The 21,220-nt window shown below is 42.7% G+C and overlaps 1 protein-coding gene across 12 annotated transcripts in view; it reads left to right on the top strand.

Annotated features, from left to right (window-relative positions):
• Positions 1 to 5,020: 5,020 nt before the first annotated feature.
• The window catches only part of LOC108430243 (unconventional myosin-IXb), a 125,182-nt gene continuing 108,982 nt past the window's right edge, over positions 5,021 to 21,220 (top strand). For 7 of the 12 annotated variants that reach the window (XR_005131527.1, XM_037545386.1, XM_037545388.1 and 4 more), the window contains exon 1: positions 5,021 to 5,393. The gene's annotated coding sequence lies outside the window, so the exon portion shown is untranslated. The remainder of the gene's footprint in view (positions 5,394 to 21,220) is intronic. The other 5 variants (XM_017702603.2, XM_017702599.2, XM_017702601.2 and 2 more) reach the window with 1 other exon arrangement.

Raw genomic sequence — 21,220 nt, 5'->3', positions numbered from 1 at the left:
TTTGCTTTTGGGTTCTCATGTTTAGATTACTGTAATGCATGATTCTCGGGCTCATCTAAAAAGAGTATAGGCAAACTACAGCATGTAAAAATGCAGCAGCAAGAGTTCTTACTCGAACATGAAAGAATGCAGATATCACTCCATCACTGGCAGCACCTCACCGGCTTCCTGCTCAGTGCAGATATAATTTGAGGTACTTTTATTTGTTTTAATCTTAAGGAAGTGCGGTATGTGGTCATACATGCACAAATATCATAAAGTTTCAGGCGTATATTTCAAAATATATGTACACACACATTGATCAGGCCTAACGTTCTGACCACCTCCTTGTTTCTACGCTCACTGTCCACTTTATCAGCTCCACTTACTGTATAGCTGCACTCTGTAGTTCTACAGTTACAGACTGTAGTCCATCTGTTTCTCTGATACTCTGTTACCCTGTTCTTCAGTGGTCAGGACCCCATGGACCCTCACAGAGCAGGTACTATTTGGGTGGTGGGTCCTTCTCAGCACTGCAGCAACACTGACGTGGTGATGAGTTGTGCTGGTCTGAGTGGATCAGACACAGCAGTGCTGCTGCAGAGGGCCATGCAGCCCTAACACGTCACCCTACTCCTCTATCTCAGCAAAAATTGGGACACCCTAACCCTAGACGCCTACCCTCTTGGGACAAGCAGTGGTCATCTCACGCCTCGACTACTGCAGTGCCATACTGACGGGCCTCCCGGCCTGTGTTGTAAAACCACTGAAGATGGTTCAGAACGCTGCAGCGCGTCTGGTCTTTAACCAACCAAAACGGGCGCATGTCACCCCACTGCTCATTGAGCTCCACTGGTTACCGGTTGCTGCTCGTATCAAATTTAAAGCTCTTACGATTGCCTACAAGGTGTTAACAGAGCAGGCTCCTTCCTACCTGCACTCGCTCCTAAAGGCTTACAACACCGCCGGCCGCTGCGATCCTCCAATGAACGTCGCTTAGCTTTGCCAAACATTCACACAGAGCAATCGAGACTGTTCTCATACTTGATTCCCCAATGGTGGAACAAGCTACCTTCCACTGTCAGAGCAGCGGCGTCCCTCGCTATTTTTAAGAAACTCCTGAAGACGGAGCTCTTCAGGGAGCACTTACTCTGATCGCCTCTTGCAATCTAACCACTACCAACCTCATCTCCTTCTTGCCCTCCTTCCCTTCTCTACCCTGCTATTACCCCTTGGCCTCCTTTAAGGCCTGACTATGCTTGTTCTATGTACCTCATTATTTGTAAGTCGCTTTGGATAAAAGCGTCTGCTAAATGTAAATGTAATGTAATGTAATGTAATGTAGACGTGAACGTGCAAAGCACAGGGCTAAGGGGTAGGGGCGAGGATGAAATGGGATTGGGCCAAAGTCCTTGGCAGGCCCCTAAAGGACATCTAAAATTCTCAGAGCCAGTGGAAATCAGACAGAAAGTAGGGCAGAGCACTTACATCCTCGAAGATGGGAAGAAATGGCATGTGTCACACCTGGTGCGCTCTAACAGCACAACCCTGGGACAACACACTGACTGAGTCGCTCAGCACAATTGCTGCCAGTGCCGGAAAATGAGCCTTCACTATTCACCCTGACCTGAGCGGGCCAGACACCCTCCCTTCTGGTTGAAGGATTATGTTAAAAGTTGGGGAATAGTTTGGGAATAGCTGACTGTAGGAATATAGTTAACCATAAATGTTCAGAAGTGCACTCCAAAATGATTAAATGTTATGTTAACAACTTGCTTACTTGTGTGACCAGTTTTGACACTTTTTGTTTTAGATTTTTATCTGATTCAACACATTCTGTGTTAAAAGTAACACAAAATGTGTCGTCTCCAACTGAACATACTGGTGTTTCTGGTTAGAAACAAAAAGTGTTGTTTTTGTCACATCTGTGTCACCCTACACCCTTGGAGCTGGGTTATAAGGGACGGTGGTTGAGATCTTCCCTCTGAAATGAGACCCTCTAATAAAAGAGCATCACTTCTTTAACGGCTACTAGCGCCGCTCTGTAGACGACCCTGCCCGTCTGCAGGGACAGCAGAGGAGGGGAAAGTTCAGCTCCTCACTGCTGGGCTTTAGTTACATTTAGGGCATCATACGCCTTCAAAGAGGGGGGCAATTATTTATTATCACCCCCCCTAATTCTTCAGTGATATGAAGCTGAAGTCAGAGATTCTCCAGATTGTTGTTGGAATTTTCCCATTCCACCTTAAATGGCTGGCACTACCAGCAATTTTTAAAGCTTGTTATGAAGAAAAGGACCATAATACGCTGAAACAGCATTAAACTGAAATAATACATTGGTTATCGTAATTTTTACGTTTATGGGTTTCTTTGTTCGCTCACACAGCCGTCTTTCCTGTTTCTCGTTTCTCCTTACACTCTGTATGGAGTGAGTCTCTGAAAAACCTCCGTTTGGAGGGTCATGTAGCCCCAAGACTTTGCCCCCTACCCCTCTATCTCAACAAGAATCGGGACAACCTACCCCAAGACGTGAACACACCAAAACAGAGGGCTAAGGGCTCAGCGGTAGGGCGAGGGGTGAAATGGGATCGGGCCTTCATGTTCCATCCTGTATGTCAGTAGTCAGTGCATATAGCATAAGTTCTGTTGAGTGATAATTCACACTTCTCTATCTGTCAAATTATGCCAAAAACTGAAAAACGGCAAAAATATATATATGTACACACACTCACCTGCCACTTTATTAGGTACACCTGTTCAGTTGCTTGTTAACACAAATAGCTGATCAGCCAATCACACGGCAGCAACTCACTGCATTTAGGCATGTAGAGGTGGTCAAGACAACCTGCTGAAGTGCAGACCGAGCATCAGAACGGGGAAGAAAGGGGATTTAAGGGGCTTTGAACGTGGTGTGGTTGTTGGTGCCAGACGGGCTGGTCTGAGTATTTCAGAAACTGCTGATCTGCTGGGATTTTCACGCACAACCATCTCTAGGGTTTACAGAGAACGGTCCGAAAAAGAGGAAATATCCAGTGAGCGGTCAGTTGTGTGGACGAAAATGCCTTGTTGATGTGAGAGGTCAGAGGAGAATGGGCAGACTGGTTCCAGGTGATAGAAAGGCAACAGGAACTCAAATAACCAACCAGAATCTCTGAGGAACGTTTCCAACACCTTGTTGAAAGTGTGGCATGAAGAATTAAAGCAGTTCTGAAGGCAAAAGGGGGTCCAGCCTTTTACTAGCAAGGTGTACCTAATAAAGTGGCCTGTGAGTGTGTATATACACATACACACACACACACATTTAGATATCATATGTTTTCTGGTGTTCAAAATGCTCAAAAGGTACAAAATGCTCTCCATTAATATTTATCTCTCCATCGGTTGTGGGTTCTGTCAGGAAAACTGAGCCTTTACCACAGAAAGGGAGAATGTTTATGTTCAGTTCTGGCTGAAGCTGCTGAGATCAATCAGCCCACACTGCCACCTGTGGGTGATTTTGTGTGTAATAGCCATCGCCATGTGGAGGTGAAAGACTGTGCTGCCCTAATTCAGCCAGTAGGGGCCGCTCTCTGCTCACAGCACACAGCTCAGCAGAAAGGCCTATTCCTGCACCACACTGGCAGGGATGGGTTGCCCACCAGGCCAGTGGGGCCAGACCTTGTGAGAGAAAAGTACATTTCAGCGCAGATTTCAAGTGTAGTTCAAACTTTAATACATACTAAATTTATTATTTTGGAACAAACTATGCGAAGAGTATGTAAACCGTAATAAGGCCGTGATTAAATATATACTGAACGCATTCAGCTTTTTCAAGCTGCGATTAGACCACACGCAATGTAATATTAATATACCAGTGGATGTATTGATACACTGCAGACCTGTTGAGTTATAATTGCACTAAAATGATAAAAGATTTCAATATTGCTGAATATACTTAAATAAATTCAACAAACAAAATGTGTATTTTATACTTAAGTATACTTTTCTAACAGATGATGAACTGCACACTTATATAGTGCATAGCATTCAGAAGAACTAAACACAAACTATATATACTAAGAGTGTACTAGCTTATTTATAATAATAAGAAGCATATTGTTGAGATATATCTAGGCCTTTAAGTGTGGTTTTATGCTGGAACAACACATTAAACTTTTGCTTAATCCCATTAAAAACAGAACTACTAACAGCACTGCAGTAGCACTGACATGGTGGTGGTGTGTTAGTGTGTGTTGTGCTGGTGTGAGTGGATCAGACACAGCAGTCCTTCTGCAGTTTTTAAACACTGTGTCCACTCACTGTCCACTCTATTAGACACTCCTACCTTGTCTGTCCACCTTGTAGATGTAAAGTCAGAGACGACAGCTCATCTGCTGCTGCACAGTTTGTGTTGGTCATCCTCTAGTCCTTCATCAGTGGTCACAGGACGCTGCCCACAGGACGCTGTTGGATGGATATCTTTGGTTGGTGGACTGTTCTCAGTTCAGCAGCGACACTGAGGTGTTTAAAAACTCCACCAGCAATGCTGTGTCTGATCCACTCAGACCAGTGCAACAGCACCACCACGTCAGTGTTACTGCAGTGCTGAGAATGATCCACCACCCAAATAGTACCTGCTCTGTGGGGGTCCATGGGGGGTCCTGACCACCGAAGAACAGGGTAAAAGGGGGTAACAAAGTATCAGAGAAACAGATGGACTGCATGATCATAGGGGGGGCTTTTATATGCTCATTCACTTTATTATCAATAACTTGTACATCTATCTATCTATCTATCTATCTATCTATCTATCTATCTATCTAATAAACCACTATAAAGAAATGAGACTTAGTACATTTCTCTGCAACGAGCCATTTTACATCAATCCACTCTGAATGGCTTTGCTTACGTCGCAATGGTGGAGTTACGCATATTGTCCTATTATGAAAATTTGGTGGACTTCCCCTTTACCGCGGCCTTAATTCATCATCGCGGGCGCGGACGCCTCGGTTCCTCCTCCGTCCTGCAGGTGTCGCCCCAGCAGCGGGAAAAATTAAACTGGAAGGTCCCAAGCCCCGCGCGCTGAGTGGGAACTCGGAGAGTTTCTCCAGAGAGTGATGAAGTGATCACTCACTCGCTCTCTTTCACTCCGGAGGGGCTATAAAACATGCCCGGGTCCTCTATCGCGCCTCATCTGCCAGACTAAACACTAACCACGTTTTCTAACGCTCAGTCGGATGTTTCGGAGCTTTCCGTGCGGTAAAAATGAGAGAACAAGCTGCGGGTCGCTGAGTTAGCCGCCGAGCTAACAGTCGGTACCACCGTTTGGCTTTAAAAAGTGTCGGCGTTTCTCGGACCTTTCCTGCTGGGACATTTTCGTAGATATCTCCAATGAGACGTTTTCAGATCAGCACGGAGATTATCCCAAAAATAAGGTGAGTCGATGAGCTCTTCGTATTCCACGTTGCCACTTGTTGGACCTCGCCAGCTCTGTTTTAATTTCCCGAGTTTGTGTAACGAAGCTGAGGGAAGTCCGAGCTTTTGTCTGGGCTGCTGTTAGCCAGCTAGGTTAACTAGTTAGCCAAAGACTAGCTAAAATTACCTCTTTTACTAAAAAATAAAAGACCGTTTTGTTTCTTTTTGGGCGAAAATGCCAACTGACGAAAAGCTGAAAGTCATATTTCGCTACCTTGTTCGAATTTCCCCCGGTCCACCTTAAATGGTGCGGCCGTTGTAGGGTTAACTGCTCCGAATGGAACGGCTGCACCATTTAAGGTGGACCGGGGGAAATTCGAACAAGAAGCAAACTTGGTTCGTTTCGCCTCCCGTGGAAGTAAATAAGGCTTTAGTCTCGCAAATGAGCTGCTGTGAGTTGATCCGTTTGCTGAGGCTGTTGCTTTTGTACGTCTGCCTTGTTTTCCATTACATCCACAGTAGTTGCTTGTGTTGTGTCCGCTGGCTCGACCAGTTTATCCCTTGTGTTTTTGGCTTGGTGGGAGTTTGTCTGGTCTAGCAGACTCAGGTTTGCTGTGCCCAGCCTTCCACAGGTTGCATTTGATTTTCTCAGCCCAGTTTCTTCCCCTTCTTTGCTTTCTAACATTAACTAGATCTGCCAGGTTGTCCTGCAGGCCGGCCGGCCTTCCTTGCAGCTGCAGCCATTGTGTGGCATTGGAAAAATCTGGAGTTATTACTTTATTTTTTATGTTTATTTTATCTTTTTAGAGATTCTTTTTCGATCAGAACTCTGTTTATTCCACATCTGACCCACTAAAATCCTCCTGCTGCTGCTTTTGTGAGTAATGTCTGAGCGCAGCCATGGAAAAACAGGATCACCGAAAGAGAGAAGAAGGAAACGAGAGAAGAAATGCTGGCATGTCAAGACATACAGAGAGATGGTTTGCCTAGCGTTCTGTATAGAACCATTTCACACTTATATGGTTTTTTGCACGGTGAAATGCTCCCTTAGATTTACATACGTGATGCGTATGGTTCTGTGTAGCACCAGAAAGGGTTCTGCTGTTGTTACGATGCCAAGCTTGCGAGAATGTAAGAGCCCTTTTGGGTGCTGAATTGAACTGTTTTCAGAAAAGTTACATACAGAACCACGTACAACACGTTCTGCATCAGTCTGAAGAACCATTTCACCATGCAAGGAACCATTTAAGCATGGTTCTGTGTGGAAGTCGTGGTTGTAAATATAATGCTTGCCTTTACTAAGGAACCCTTGAAGGTTTTTATCGATTGTATAGACACAGTTTTTCTTTTACATTTGTTTTTGTTGATGCGTCCATCAGTTTAATAATCAGATAATGGGGAAACTCCAGGTCTGCAGGAGTCAGACAGTAATCAGATTTCTGCTCTACAACCAGCCAATAACCTCACAGAAGAAGACGTGACGTAAGCGTAACATAAAACTCGCATTATCTGAAAATATAAACATTATTATTTCGTGTTTGGTTTCAGCGCCGCTCCAGCAGTGTTGTGCTGCCATCTCACGACATCCACCGTCTGATCTCACTGATCAGACTGAGAAATCTGATAGAAATCAGAGTGAGAAGTCAGAAGCTTGTAAGAGCCTCGGTTTTAGCTTTCTCTGATTTTATTTTACTTTGCTTTACTTTACTTTTGTTATTATTCTTATTTATTCATTCATTTTTCCTCCGTATTGTGTAATATGGTTAAGATTTAACATGCTGCTTTAGCAAATTTGTCATGGACCACTGGGAGGGAACGTGGGGTGGGGGAGAGAACAGGGTTGGGTTGTCTTTATGTATATTTGGCATATAATTATATAGTGATTTGTAGTTGAAATTGTTATTTAACTTTCCTCTGTTTCTCCATAGTAACGTTGAAAAGTCAAGAGATTGTTTTAAAAAAAGAAAACAAAAGAAAATCAGAGTCCACAGCTCTGAGAAATCTGATTACTGAGCTAAAACCCAGCCTCGTTATCAGATTTCTTAGTCGGATTCCTAGATCGGAGTACATGTGTACATGACCACTTGAATAATCAGATAACTGCAGAAATCTGATTATGATCGGATCATTGAAAGCTTGGCGCTGCGAGGCTAACTTGGCTTACAAGCAGTCTAATCCTTTTGGTTGACTATGAAGGGGTGCACTGAAGAGGGAGCTCAGATGTCAGCGTCTGATTATTGTTCGTATACGTGTCAGCTGATGTGTACATTACAAATATGAGATATTGACGACAGCCCGGAATCTGCCCGGAATAGCGATAAATGAGTGACGTTTATTTTGCAGAGGGTTACATGCGCCGTGAAATGAGTCCGATGCAGACGTTTTAACGAAGCTACTACTGAGAAACTGCAGCGCACTCGGTTTTTGTAATAAAAAATATGTAAGCAATACAAATAATTCCCTGCTGCTGCGTTCTACATCTACACCACCTAAACGTTCTGCTCTTCTGGAGTCAGTTATTGTTCTGCAGCATCGCTCTCAACCTTATCGGTTCAGAGCAACGATCTGACAATATTGATACGGTTCTGAAATAACGGATATTCCATGATCCCCATAGCTCCCGTAATAAGCTTCGGACACCAGGCGTGCCTTGGCCTGTTTTGTTCGGCCACCCCTTCCTTTAAATGGGTTAAATCCAGGGACCTGACCGGCGCTGTGCAGTTCATTGTCCCGAATATCCTCTCTTCCGCACAGTCTACTACAAAGGCAAAGCGGGGTCATGCTTTGGAGTCGTTCCCCATGACGCAAGCTGGCGATGACCGTGGACTTTCATGAGGGAATGACAGGAAATTAATTTGCGCTGAGGAATAGAGCCGCTCCAGGCATGGCAGATCCCTTATTGGCTGGAATGTATAAATGTATTCAGTTGTGCAAGGACGTGCAGCACAGTGGACTCTACACAGAGTGCTTTTTGTTAGCTGGAGGGAGGAAAAAGGAGATGTAGTTGATTGCAGAGAGCAGTAGTGGGTTGAAAAAGTGAGGTTGATGGAGAAACTGTTCACTCTGTGCCTGTCGACACTGTCCAAGCGAAACGTTTCTCTATAATGGTGAGTTTACAGGAAGGGACAGAAGATTGTCTTTAGTTTTTAATGTAAGTTAATGTAACGTGAATTTATTGTAAGAAATTTTGGAGCAATTTCATTGGTCCATTCATCATGAAATGCTAAAATCGCAAAATAAATGAATAAAAAAAGCTAATTACAAAAAAAAAAAAAGTTTTGATCAGTTAATCATCTGTGCTCCACCCACAAGTGCCTTTATTTACGGCAGGGATTCCCATTAAACGCAAGGCGAAACTGTAGCACCCAGTTTTTGTGACATATTCACATTTAACTGCTAACATGTTTAGACTTCTAATATTCAATGTCCCATATAATGACTTGTTTGTAAAAGTTAAAATTTAGTAGTTTATATATGGAGATGTTATAAGGAGTGTTGTGGCCTGCTCTGCTCTTCATTTGCATACATCAGTCTTAAAGGCGCAGTAACCAAACAGTCTGTTTCATTCTAAAGGATAAAGAGGTGTTGAATCACGCTGTTCCTTCAGAGTTTGGAAATTGTGCAAATATGAACTGTGGCTGTTTTTTGGCGTGTAAAACCACATGCATGTCATTTAGGAGCCCTCAGGGGACAAAATCAAGTACAGGAAGAATGTAGGATGTGTGTTTCCAGCGCTTTGCTGTGTCGCATCGTTTTACGCAACAGTCAGTTCCGGCTGCGCGAGCTGATTGGTTGAGAAGTGTTCTAACTGTGCTGATTTTTCTCCATAACGTCAGTTTTTTTCACAAACAACGTATTACTCCACTGAGACGACGTTGCTAAGCAACGACTTTGACAGCTGTAGGAGACGCTCGAGCCGTTTGAATGTTTGTTTTTACTTCTTACTCTGCCACAAACAGAAAACGGACACTGTTAAGACCACATCTGACCGACAGCCGATTTGGTCCGACTCTGAAGACGAGACGACACTAAATTCCCAAACTGTCGTCACCACTGAGCAGCTTTTCAGTCGGCAGCTGTGACAGAAGAACAGCTGAACAACCTGGAATCAGCCAGAAATGAACCCAACACCATTCGCCAAACTAAACGGGCTGTAAGAAGCTTTACAGACCGGCTGGAACAAAACAACATCAATACTGATCTGGAGAAACTGACCAAACTGAGCTGAACCTGATATTGGGTCAGTTTTACGGCTCAATCTGATTTGGTCCGACTCTGAAGATCAGACCCGTCTGGCAAATGGTGTTGGGTTCATTTCTGGCTGATTCCAGGTTGTTCAGCTGTTCTTCTGTCACAGCTGCTGACTGAAAAGCTGCTCAGTGGTGACGACAGTTTGGGAATTTAGTGTAAGGAGCTGGAGAACGAACTGCCGGCTGAGCAGCGAGTGGGCGGAGCTCGTTACTCTGACGTAGCACCAAGCTGCTCGTTAAGGAGCTATAATTAGGAGGAAGGAACTGAACATTAAAACATATTAAACGCAGCGTTCACAGCCAGTTTATTCATTTCTCACTGTATTTACCTGCTGTATTAAAGCAGTAGAGACACTACTGGTGTTATTAATGTTACTATTAATGGTGTTATTAATCACGGCTGTGATTTCGCAATAAAACACTCCCTCTCGGCTTCTGTTGCTTAAAGTAACTAACAAACTACACAGGCTGAAAATGACGACAGGTTTTGCGGCTGTGTTAACATGAGTTTAGCTACATGACAGAAAAGCTGTCCCACTCTGTCCTACAGTCTGAGCTTCTACAGGCTTAAAAAACAAGTCATTTGACATTGAGACGCACTCTAAAGCTACGTATTGTGATACTGAGTTGTCCTTACCAGCTTGAGATTGAGACCCCACTGTATGCTACTGAATCAAATGGGCAAAACCCCATTCAAGCTAATAAGTACAACTCATTCTGGCCTCAGCATGTCACTCAGTACCTCTTGTGCAAACCACTAACCTTCAAACTGCCAGAATTCAGATATTCCATATGTAAATAAGCCAACTATTAGTTGGCACCAGAATGAGTTATTGGCTGGAATGGGGTTTTCCCCCACGTTCGATTCAATACCGTACAGTGGGCGCTGGACTGTCTGCATTTTTTGATCCAGCAAAAATAAGGAATGGCTGTAAATATGCCTCAGATTAATGTTCCTATTTTCAGCTTATTGCTGCTTTCTACATATTATGGATTACGTTGTGCTATAGTGGCCCATTCTAGTGCTCTAGCCACAAGCTGACATGCAAGTCGTGATTCTAGAACCTACAAAAAGAACCCGTTTTTATGCAGTGTGAGATTTTTTTAAATTTTATTTTAATAACTCAAACTTTCTATCAAACCTGAAGACCTGCAGATCCACAAAGGTTGTTGCTGCTGAGCTTCCAAAATCTGAAAAATGTTCATTTTCGTCCCAAAGACTATTGGTGCTTTATTTATTTATTTATTTTTCTTTTTTCTTTTCAAAACTGCGGTGAAGAGAAGCCTCTAATCCAGAAATGCCCGAAGCATCTGACACGGGTGCTGGAGGGTGTGTCGTTTGCGGAAAGAGAAAAGCTTTCAATTCTGCATCAAATAACCGGCCGGGCTTTGCGGTGTGGATTTCGGATGATGCAAATGTGGTGGAGATGTACGGAAATTGTTTAAGTTGAGACTTAACCCTCGAAAGTTAACATACCAAGGTTGGCATTCCTCAGCCTGGCCGCAGCGGGCTTTCAACGCAAGTTTATAAATAACCGTAATTACAGCGTGTGAGGGGGGAAGAACTGTCTAGTTTTGGCTCTATATGCTCTTAGTGCTGTTTCCACTTAGCCATACCCACTTTATAGCAAACCTACAGGCTACAGAACCTCTTACTCATGAGGTTTTTAGGGATGAACTGATTCCAGGCCAGTGACAATGATGTATCTCATTAATAGAAACTAGGGTCCCACGATCTGTGTAAAATACTACTATTGAAAACATGTTGCTGTGTATTTTGTTTCTGAAGCATCGCAATGTATTAAAGACACATTGGTGAATGAGTAACGTGGCGTGGTGAAAGATTGTCCTGCGTTATTTTGATGAGAATAGTGGTCTTTACGTGGTTCATCAGAAGACCCACGGAAAGTCATCTGGTGCTGTGATTGGTCTGGATGCTCACAGCACACACTAAACAGCGATGTGATTGGGTAGAGGCTCGTTCCAGACCTCATTGATGGTGGTTTGCTGGGAAAATGTGTTTTCAGGTCAAGTCTTGTGGTTTTGGACGCCACGCCACGCCTGACTTGCAGGTGATTTGCAGTGTGTCTGTTTTCCCAAGCTGCAATATCTTCAGTCCAAGCTTCTGCCTGAAGTCGACTCCTTTATGACGTGGCGCTCAGGACGTTCAAACCGTAAGGCAAAGATCTCTCGGTTTGGACTCGGGCGAGTGTGACTGAAATTCTGATTAGCATCAACTGTGGGCCAGAAACCAGCAGCTCTAACCCGTCCTTCTCTCTGAAAGACTTCCCTTTCGTCCAAGAGTGAAAGCTCTGGTGATCTAAGTAAGCTTGCGTTGCCAAGTTGGGGTTTATGTGTGATCTCTATGCCTGGTCTGATTCCTCACCAGTGCGTCTCATCAGAATAAGGCTGGAACCTTGTTAGGCTTTTTCTAAGGAGCCGTATTTACACTCACAGTATTAAGAAGATCCTTTTAGCTTTATTGCAAAGCAGTTTAATTTCAAAGAGCAGCGTGTTTTTTCTCTAATATTAGCCGGCCTGTTGTTGGTGAGCTAGAAGATCTGTTTTTGCTGTGGATTCGTGGTAATCCCCAAAGAAAATGTGTTTATTCAGATTTGCTATTGTTTTAGTATCATTACATAAAAATACAGAAGACGGGGGAACCCAGCTTACCAGCTTAACCTTTTTAACTCCACCGGGTCCAAAATGCACTTCGTCTCATTCTTTACTCCGTAACTTTGATTCCTGAGCCACGTTCAGAAGCTGGGCGTCGTGTGAGGCTGTAGCTCTTCTCTCCAGTCTAATAGACGGTGACGTCATTTTAAACCCTTATAATAAAAGAAGCTGAACTTTGTTTTTCTACTGAAAGTCGACCCGTTTTTCCCCAAATCTGGGCTCTAAACTATAAACAGACGGCGTCGCTTCAGCGATCTGCTCTGTAAACATGACTTTTATAAAATGTGTTTTTATTTTATTTTATTTTTTTTCTTATTGTGTTTGAATCCATTTATTTAATGGGTTGGTTCTTGCAGAACATTCTAAGGCAAAACAGACCCCGAAGACAAATTTTATCATTTTTTTCCCCCAGATTTATGACTATTTTCCCAACATCAACATTGCATATAAAACTCGAGACGTTTAAGTTCACTGGTGGATTTGGACAGTAGATTGAATGGCTGTATCCATGCTGTAGACATTGTGACTCCTGGCTCCTGTCACCACCACTGAAGACTGAAGAAGTCTGAGTCTTAGTGTCCAAACCCAAAACCTACCAATGAGCGTCAGAGGTTAAAGAAATCTAAGTTTCTCTAATAAATCAATAAATCCTTTTACAATAAAACACTGGGTGACTTTTTCATCCCAGAGCTTGAATTATGAAGGATTTTTGAAAAATCTGTGGAATTCTTCTTAATAATGTCAAAACTGGTTATTAAAAGTTGGATTATTTAGTTGTTTGCCACACCGTAGTATGGAGTAAGTGGCGAACCAGGCTTTAGCAAGACTGCAGTCACTCTTTTTGTCCTTTGCTGATCGGAGTGGTTCTGTAATGGCGTGGCTCTAATATCCACCTCCTCACTGTTGAGTCGGCCTCTGAGGTCATGCCGGAAGTGGCCCGTCTGGCCGGTGTGCTGTGGACAGAGTGACTTTGTGTGGTGGACATTATAAAACACATCCTTCATCTTCAGTGGGCAGTAACTGAGGTCATTCATTATATTTGTGTGAGCGCTGCTGGCTGCACCAGCTCTTAAATCAATATTGTAACCAAAGCATGTTAGTCATACTTGCAGACTGGCTGTGGTAAATGGAGATCACATGAAACGCACCATGCCAACCTGAAATAAGTACCAGAAACGCATGGAGGCAGGTACATGGCATGACGTGCCCACGGTGATGAATAATATAGAGGTTAATAAATGCATATTAACGGGCATTCTCAGAAATATGACAAGATGTGTGGTTGGTTGGTGTAGTGGGTAACACCTCTGCCTTCTACTCTGTAGACTGGGGTTCAATCCCCACCTGGGTAAGCACCTTACACTATACCAATAAGGGTCCTTGGGCAAGACTCCTAACACCACCTTAGCCCACCTGTGTATAAATGATCATACTAAGTCGCTCTGGATAAGAGCGTCAGCCAAATGCCATAAATGTAAATGTGTTTTATACAGTGTCTCTATTAGTGTCTTAAAGGTTCAGGCAACGCAGAGTAAAATATTATTTAATTTACATATTAAAGCATTGAAATATATACATTATTAAACGTTAAACACACCAAGGTTTTATGTGGTAACGACTTTTAAGAAGGTGAAGTTTTCATGTTTTATCAGAAACTGACCACAGAGCTGCTAAAAGAAGGTCTAGATCAGGGGTCGGCAACGTGCGGCTCTTTTGCCCTGTCGTGGCTCCATAGCTGAATCAGATCAGTAGGTAATAATAAAATAATCCTCCTCTACAGTAAAATAAAGCTCTGCTGATCCTTCAACACAGTTTAACAGTAAATGGTCTTAAACGCTGGAGTTAATGTAGAACTGCTGATTCAGCCTTTAACCCTGAAGATCAGCGCAGACGGCAACATTGACAACAGTCTCGCCCAGCTAGTAGCTACGAAACGGCAAAGAGAGAGATTTAAGACGGACGTCGATAATTTGGAGACGAATGGACTTATTAGTGTTTATAATCAGTCCAGCTGGTTTCCTCATACGTTTAATCTGCTACGAGAACTCTAAAGAAGTCGCGGCGCTTGTTCGAATTTTCCCGTTCCACCTTAAATGGTGCCTGAGGTGTCAATGTAACTGCTACACCATTTAAGGTGGAATGGAAGAGTTCGAACAAGGAGCTGGTGAAGGAGAAGCGACTTCAGCCTGGTAAAAAGTCAAACGCTGAGACGTTTTACAAGAAACTGTTCCACTTTTGAGGAAAAGTTTCCTGCTGAAGATGCGAGAAAAGCGGCTACAGCTGAGCTACAGATTAAAGCAGAGTAAGTCTTGTTTTTCGTTTACGTTTCAAAGTTTGTTCGCACATGCCAACACACATTTACAGCCAAGATGGTAAAGCGGATATAAATGTTCGTCTCCCAAGGTGATTTGGTTTTGTTGAAAGAGCAAAATGACTCTTCTTAACTTTGGGGTTGTGACCCCTGGCCTACACGTCGGCTTGCACAGCTACAGAATTACCACGTTCACTAACTGTAAATGTAAAAGCGCACCCCTGTGGCAGGTGTTTCTGATAAAGTGGCCAGTGAGTGTAGGTACAAGGTGGGTGTACCTTACAGACCGGCAACAGATCCATCTTGTACTTGCTGTTTATAAAACATGAAGCGGCCCCCCGACCAGCACCTGCCTGAGTATTACAGCTAAGCCATTTCCTGAACCTGGGAGTTCGTGGAGGTTCGAGTGTGGCTTTGGTGGGTTATCTGCCCTGTAATCTGCCGTTCAGCGCTCATCTGGGTTTTCAGAAAGCTTTGTGTTTACCTCATCGGATCGTGGACACAAACTTTGATTATAAATCCGGTCATTCATTTGCGAGCGCAAGAGCAAACATCACCCCGTCCTCCTCTCAATCGGAGTAAACACACAGGCTTCGGGAGGAAGTTTCGTAAAACTGTTTGAAGGAGTTTTGACATCACACGCATTCTTTCAAAAAAGACCTCTCGGTTGCAGATGAGTAGTTACAGCGTGACGTTCTGCATTTTGGATGATCATCTTAAAAGTGTTTTTAGTAAGTTGCTCATTTTGAAGCTTAATTGTTTTAACAAAAAAAAAAACAGCAGCTATTGGTATCGATATTTAATGTTTGTGTCAGTATGGAAAGTTGGCATCGTACCATCTATATACACCAATATACACCTTTTAGTGCTGTATATTAGTGTGTGTGTGTGTGTAATAAAACATATATATATATATATATATATATATATATATATATATATATATATATATACACACACACACACATAATATATATATATATATATATATATATATATATATATATATATATATATATATATATATATATACACACACACATAATATATATATATATATATATATATATATATATATATATATATACACACACACACACACACACACACACACACACACACACACACACACACCTATCCATCAGCTCCACTTACTGTATAGCTGCACTCTGTAGTTCTACAGTTACAGACTGTAGTCCATCTGTTTCTCTGATACTCTGTTACCCTGTTCTTCAGTGGTCAGGACCTCCATGGACCCTCACAGAGCAGGTGCTATTTGGGTAGATCATTCTCAGTGCTGCAGTCACACTGACGTGGTGGTGGTGTGTTAGTGTGTGTTGTGCTGGTTTGAGTGGATCAGACACAGCAGTGCTATAGTTGTAGAGCTACAAAGTGCACCTGTAGACGCAGATTGAGCTCAGCCTGTTTCCCTTTTTCATGCAAAACCTTAGATATTTAACTGTTTTTGCACTTAATTGCTCATTTCAATCATTCCCACTGAAATGTTTGTTGAAGTGTTCCTGTCAGTTTGACACAGTGTGAAAAGGTAGCTCATGGTAGCTTTGTAACCAGCACATTTTTACTTGGAGTGTGTGCTGTAAAGCGAAGCCGTCATGACAACTGGAAGGTTTGGCCATTCAAATAAAGCAATAAGCCATAAGGTGGGTGTGCATCACAGTGATTTTGACTGCAGTGGAAACGGATTATCTGTGCAATAAAGTAACTAATGCATGGATTTGAGTGGATTATTACTTATATATTGGCACCAAAATGCTATTGTGAAAAAATACATCAGTGTTGAGTTAATAACCGAATTGCTTGGTGGTGGTGGTGGTGGTGGTGGTGGGTGTAGTAATAAGAACAATAAACAATAATGTATTTTGTTCCTGTTCATATTTGGTTGCCAAGCAACATTATGGTCAAAGATTATTCAGTGAACGGCCTAATAAGTTTAGTGGCTTTGAATGTGGCTCAGCTAATTGGATTGCACCCTGTCAGTTCATGATGTCTGCAGACCTTCCCTGCTTTGAGCAACAAGTTACAAGCTTTCTAAATTAGAAAGAGAGAAAGTAAACTGTAAAATTACGGAATAGATTGTATCTGGCATCTCATGGCAGGTAATGGCCCACCTAGTTCAGGTTCTCTGTATGCAGGGACTTTAATGAAAACATGTGGAATTTCAACCTTTGCTCTTTAAAAATAAAGGGTCCTGAATGATTATTGGCTAGGAGTGTGGTTCTATGAAGGCCTTTAATGGGTATGGAACCTTTGCATTATGTATTGTTTCTTTGAACGTTGAGAGGTTCTTCATGCTTTCGCATCTCACTTACATTTTACTTTTATTTACATAAAATTGTCCGTAGATCGAAAAGTGGTTCTTCCATGGCGTTACCCCAAAGAACCCCTTTCGGCGCCTCCGTTTTAATAGTGAAAGCAGTTTTTTCCTTTCACAGGTTCTGCCAAAGCAGATCAAATTAATGAAGCTAATTTTCTTCATTAAGTTTCTCAGTTGGAATTTCTACAAGCCCTTGTTAGGCACAAACTGGCTGTGTTTGGCTCTCGTTGGAGCTCTGTCTGTCTGAGAACTGAGCTCCAGTGTCTCCTCGGAAGCAGCTCACATCAAATAAACTGAAAATAAATGGAAAAACCAGTAAAGCAAGGACTTTGTTGACAAAAGAAAGAAATGAGAAATGGTCAGTAGCCTTTAGAGCTCAGAGTAGGGGTGACGAGATATAGTTTATTGTTATTAATGGGTCTCTGTACCAGGGGTTTCTAGTTATGTGCTATGAATCAATTATATTTTGGTATTTAATCAGGGTTACTGACCGGTTTGAGAGGTTTATACCAGGGGTCAGTTTGTGTTACTGGATTTTGCAGGTACTGGTTGGTGTGGCACTGAAGAGCTGAGCGGTTACACCAGCAGTTCAGTTAATTATATAGAACAGGTTTTTTAATATGGAAAATTTAAAGGGTGCGTTCTTACAGCGTTGCGTTATTCATAATCTTTTTCTCCCCAATTTAGTCCTCTCCAATTCCACCTACTAGTTAGGACCCCCCCCCCCCCCAAACACACGATACTATCAATGCTAGGAGGGTGAAGGCGGCACAGGCTTCCTCCGAGACCTGCGAAGCTCCTCCGCATCTTTTCGAACTGCAGCTCACGCGACGTCACTGGACAGCCGAACGCGCTGGGTGGAGAACACTAACCACCACATCTGTTACGCCAGCTAACAGACGCCTGCGCTGACTGGCATCGTGCTGAGCGATGAGCGGCCATCCTACCCACCCAGAGAGAGCGAGGCCATTTGTGCTCTCTTGGACTCCCGGCTACGGACGGCTGGAGCATCACCAGGGATCAAACTCGCCTTCACCAATGTTTTCTAACTTGGGGTTTATTCTTATTGATTCATCCACCATTGAGCAGCTTGCTGATAAATGACACCCAAAGCTGAACTGACTGGATGGCCTAGAAGCACTTTGAGCAGAACATTGATGATCAGGACTTTGATGACAAGTTGTTGCTGACGCTGCAGCAGCAGGTTTTTGGTCTGATGCAGTACAGGAAACAAGAAAAATGACCAGCATAATTACTATCCAAAGTCCTGTTGTCCACTATGAAGAACATTTACATGAAAAAAAAATTCAGCCAGTAGACTTATTTTATTCTAAAATGACTGAAATTCACAAGCTTTAGTTTTTTTTGTGTTTCAGTTTCTTACTTTAAAAGTAAGAGTCTGTTTTGGTTTCAGGTTGACTCTAAAATCCAAATAACATGACTGGCATGGAAGTTAATGGAAAAAAACATCCTCTGCACTGGAAACAAACTATACTGTGCATGTGTTTAAAATAATTTATCAAAGAAAGTTGCTGGGTTCAGTGTTTCCCCAGGTGCTGTGGTGTTATTTTGGCAGTTTTGTGTTTTTACCAAAAAATAAAAGCAGGCTGGCTGACTTGATTATTGAAAATTATGTTGGCGCAAAAAAAAAAAAAGCAACAAGTCACATCATGAAATGCGTCGTTGCACTTCTACAGCAAAAAAGTAGAAGAGAAAAATTTCCCCCAGTTTTACTCTTAGAATCTGACTTCCGCCTGCAGCTCTGCTGCGGCGAAGGGCAAAACCAAGTCAGAAAGGCGAGGCTGCGAAATTCCGTTTGGAGATGCCAGCTAATCCCAGAGCTCTGCGGTGGAGCAGAATCAGTTTGTCAGACTATGTTTAATAGAGCTGTAATGTCAGACGGGTTAAAATAGCAAATAAAGTATCCTTAAAGGCGACCAGCCTCTTTAAACGGACGGTAATCCACTCGGATACTGCAGGACAAAGGAAGGAGGCCTTTGATTAGCTTTAACACCACTGCTATTGATTATATTACCAATCTACTGACGGTTTAGGACTGTAAGGCAAAATGGTTAAAAATAATCTGAATGCTTTGACTGAGCGGCAAGGATATGATGAACAGGCCGAAAGAAAATATGCATTTTTATCATGCAAACAGCCAACCAATTATCCCCGGTTTATCAAGAAGATGAACTCCTGTGATTTATTTTATTGAATTGAGTTAACTGTGTAATTGTGACAGCCCTAATTAACTTTACTTTTTTTTTATATATATATATATATACAAACCGTTCCTTGGCCACAAACAGCCCTTGTAACAGCCTCACTATTGCACCCTGCAACACATTGGACTTCACTGCCTTTTCTTGTCTGCTGATGTGGTGAAAAGTTAATTATGGGGCTCTCCAATATATCCAAGTGAATTATAGCATCCTATCATGCGTGTTACTTTCAACGTGGCTTCAGAAACCACAGGACATGCTGCTGTATGATATAGATTAGTGCTGAATGATGTATTGTTTATACCAGTGTGGGTGTCGTTACTGGCTTTCAGTTTTAGTTGAAAGTGTACTATATTTGTAATATTCTGTTCCATAATATATATATATATATATATATATATATATATATACACACACACACACACACACACACACACACACACACACACACATACATATATATATATACAGTCCAAACAAGCTCCAACAAGGTGTATAAGACATTAGTGTAGAATTACCAGCACTCAGAATGAATGGGCTCATTAACTTTTAATGCTCTTTTATGTCGTTGGTTACTTGATGTAATAATTAACAAATTTTCCGTAATAAAATAAATGCCTAACTGAATGAAAACGTGCATGTGACTCATAATAAATTGTCAATGTTTCCTTCACGTTTTTTAGAACATTCATTGTAATAAAAGTAAAATATTTGAAACAAAAGTCTAAAGACTAACACATTATAACATGCTGCTCATTATAACATGCCACAAGATAACATGCTACTCAGGATGCAGCAATGCAGTATGATGTGCTGCGTTTCCTTTCGCTGCAGTATGATTTGTTGCATTGTTGGGTCCCTGTAGTTTGGGATTGTTGGGCTTGGACAGATGTTTATAATATTTGGTGCTGTATTTACTGAACTAGGAGCAGAATGTTTAGGTGATCTGCCTTTTATTCATTTTATCCTGTTTGTAACCCGGTAGAATTAACTGATATATTTCTCTGAAAGACCCAGGCCGTACTAGTCAAGATGATAGTTATGCGTCATCTTCAGTGTTCTGCAGGTCTTAATGTGCCTGGAACATCCGCTGTTATTCAGACCTAAAAGATAAGTCAGAAGATGACTGTCCAGCATTGATGCTGAATGTTAGTTAATTGCTACGCTATATTTCCAAAGGTTTTCACTCACCCATCCAAATCATTGAGTTCAGGTGTTCCAGTCACTTCCATGGCCACAGGTGTATAAAGCCGAGCCCCTAGGCCTGCAGACTGCTTCTACAGACATTAGTGAAAGAATGGGTCACTCTCAGGAGCTCAGTGAATTCCAGCGTGGTACCGTGATCGGACGCCACCTGTGCAGCAAGTCCAGTCGTGAAATTTCCTCACTACTAAATATTCCACAGTCAACTGTCAGTGGGATTATAACAAAGTGGAAGTGATTGGGAACGACAGCGACTCAGCCACGAAGTGGTCGGCCACGTAAAATGACAGAGCGGGGTCAGCGGATGCTGAGGGGCATAGTGCACAGAGGTCACCGACTTTCTGCAGAGTCCATCACTGCAGACCTCCAAACTTCATGTGGCCTTCAGATCAGCTCAAGAACAGCGTAGAGAGCTTCATGGAATGGGTTTCCATGGCAGAGCAGCTGCACCAAGCCTTACATCACCAAGCACAAAGCGTGGAATGCAGTGGTGTAAAGCGCCGCCACTGGACTCTAGAGCAGTGGAGACGTGTTCTCTGGAGTGACCAATCACGCTTCTCCATCAGGCCATCTGATAGACGAGTCTGGGTTTGGCGGTTACCAGGAGACGGTACTTGTCTGACTGCATTGTGCCGAGTTTAAAGTTGGTGGAGGGGGGATCATGGTGTGGGGCTGTTTTTCAGGAGTTGGGCTCGGCCCCTTAGTTCCAGTGAAAGGAACTCTTAAAGCTTCAGATCCAAGAGGTATTGGACAATTTCATGCTCCCAACTTTGTGGGAACAGTTTGAGGACGGCCCCTTCCTGCTCCAACATGACTGACCACCAGTGCACAAAGCAGGTCCATAAAGACA

Source organism: Pygocentrus nattereri, chromosome 15, assembly GCF_015220715.1.
Source record: "Pygocentrus nattereri isolate fPygNat1 chromosome 15, fPygNat1.pri, whole genome shotgun sequence".
Lineage (NCBI taxonomy): Eukaryota > Metazoa > Chordata > Actinopteri > Characiformes > Serrasalmidae > Pygocentrus > Pygocentrus nattereri.
This window is presented reverse-complemented; position numbering and strand designations above follow the sequence as displayed.